The sequence below is a fragment of the Octodon degus genome, unplaced genomic scaffold, assembly GCF_000260255.1.
Source record: "Octodon degus isolate 3935 unplaced genomic scaffold, OctDeg1.0 scaffold00141, whole genome shotgun sequence".
In the NCBI taxonomy this organism is placed as follows: Eukaryota; Metazoa; Chordata; class Mammalia; order Rodentia; family Octodontidae; genus Octodon; species Octodon degus.
This window is the reverse complement of record NW_004524717.1, coordinates 5,905,527-5,908,097: the sequence shown is the minus strand read 5'-3', so window position 1 is coordinate 5,908,097 and position 2,571 is coordinate 5,905,527. Positions and strand designations below refer to the sequence as shown.

Sequence of the window (2,571 nt, the reverse complement as noted above, 5' to 3'; positions counted from 1 at the left end):
TTTGTTGATTCTTTCAAAGAACAACCCTAATTCATTGATTTTTTTATATTTTTAGTGTCAGTTTCATTAATTTCTGTTTTCTGTAATTTCTTTCCTTGTACTAGCTTTTGATTTGGTTTGTTCCTGGTTTTTTAGGACCTTGAGAAGTATTGTTAGGTTATTTATTTGGGATCACTGTGGGTTTCTGATGTGTGTGTTTACAGCTATAAACGTCCCTCTCAGGACCGCTTTCATTGTGCTCCGTAAGTTCTGGTGTGTTGTACTGGCCTTATCCTTTGATTCAAGGAATGGCCTAACTTCTTACTTCATTTCTTCTGTGACCTATTGTTTATTCATGAGTGTCATAGTTACTTTTCTGTTAATGCTGGGACAAAATACCTGGCACCCAAGGTTAAAGGAGAAAAAGCTTATTTAGCTCACATTTTGTGAAAGTTTAATCCATGATCAGGTGGCTCCAAGGCAGAGTGAATTGGCAAAGGGGCAACCAATTCAGGGTGGGTGAAAGACAGAAAAAGAAGCAAAAGCAAAAGAGGAGGAGCAAGCCTCTTTTCCTCCCTTATATTATACACAGGCTACCTGTCCTAGGGTGGTGTAGCACTCATACCCTCAATCCCAGCACTGGACGAGAAACCGATCACAAACTCTAAATTCAGCCACCTCCGGGAAGCCTGACCCCCATGACCACAGAGATTTTGGGGTACATCCAGACACAAACCATAATAATGAGTGCATTTTGGCAGTAGGTCAGTGGATGGGAAATGGTGACTGGCTGAAGGAGCTGCTTCTGTTGCTGCTGAGGGTTAAGCGGGAAGAACTACCCATACAATGCAGTCGGGACCATTGCCAAGGACACTTCTCAGTTACCATAGTGACTTTTACATGTGGCACTGATAAAAAATGAGGCTGTGGACATGAAAAGCTTCTCAACAATCAAATCAAACCTAAACACAATATACTGTCAGAACAAAAGGAAATATTCAGAGGTTGATGACAGCCTACCTGTAGGAGGAAAAAACAGGAAAGAATGAGACTGGCTTATTGCCTTCAGTTAAAAAATTTATTTTTTAATTATTTATTTATTTACTTATTTATTTTTTGTGGAACTGGGGATTGAACTCAGGCCCTTGTGCTTGCCAGGCAAACGCTTATTTTACTGAGCCATCTCCCCGGCCCCTTTTTTTATTTTTTGTTTTTGTAAAAAATTCATTAAAGGAAGCACACCCAAGGAAGACAGGGAAAAATCTTTCTAAATGAAGTAAAATTGGATATGATAATTTCATCACATCAACACCAAGAACAGGAGAAAAGCCTCACAAACAGGTATCTCAGATAAGATGGAAAAGTTAAGTAAATGGAGAACCTGGTAGTTAAGAAATAACAAATGAACATGTAAAACAAAATGGGAGATTAAAACATAATCCTTCTTCTGGCAGTCCTCCAAGGACAATGTTGTTGGAGACCATATTTTCTCCTGTCTTCAACTTTTTATCACCAGAAAATAAAAATGGAACATCAGGATCAGGTTTCCCAGGACAGGCTACGGAAGCTGAACAGATTGTAAAACAACTTGATATGGAACGGGTGGGTGAGATCACGACCAGTACCACTACATCAACTAATGGAGCCGCTTGCTCAATCAAGTGGTTCAGCTGAGGCCATTGATAAATAATGGTTTAGAAGAAGCAGAAGTAATTAATTGTAGTATCTGACCCCTTACAGCACCAGTAAATCCAGAGTGGTTATTGATCAGCCCATGCAGAGGCCACCTATGAAGAAGACTGGGAAGTACTTGCCCCTATTAGTTCATCAAATATGTTCCACCACTGGCAGAAGAACAACTACTAAATAGGAAATGTGCTCTTCCATTGAGAACAAGAAGCGCACCAGAATTCTTCCTAGTTTCAGGCCTGGATGAAATACTAGTGCATCGCAGTCTATATAAGCTAAAAGATGCAGCACTTACTTTTCCAGTCTTTTTCCAAGATGTGATGTCAGTGGTACTGTCTCCATTTACTAGCAAAGAAGAAATATACACAAGGGTCCGTGATGATATTGGAGATTTTGGAGAAACCATATTGCTAGTTTCCATTCCTGTAGATCCACCAGTTCAAGACTGTAGATCCTCTTCCTCCCTCTTCCTCCAGAAGATGATTCCCACCCACAAGCAGGATGAAATCAAATGACATTTTTCACTTAGCTCTTGAGCTGAAACACCTCCTCAATGGCCTTCCTCTATCTCCATCAAGAACTGGAGCTCTGTGCTTTGAAGCTGTAACAGAGCTACTCAGCACAAACATGGCTGTTTGAAGACAAAAAGAAGATTCCTCTTATGTGTCACCACAGTACAGCCAAACGTAACTCTATTGTCCAAACCCTCAATTCTGTAAAGTATGGCAGGGGAATCTGAGTTTTTGATTGTTCATCAATAAGACTTGAACCTGGCAGTGACTTGCTGAAGATCAGTAAAATCAACACTTGGGCCAGCTGTCCAGAAATCAGATTGTTGTAAGCACTCAAGGAGATAGGAGCTTGTAGGGATCTGCTAACACAGGATGCTTAGTTTTATTGGTA

At 40.4% G+C, this 2,571-nt stretch overlaps 1 pseudogene; it reads left to right on the top strand.

The window, feature by feature from the left end:
• The first annotated feature begins 897 nt into the window (after positions 1–897).
• On the top strand, positions 898–2,183 carry LOC101559621 (annotated as a pseudogene).
• The last annotated feature ends 388 nt before the right edge of the window (positions 2,184–2,571 follow it).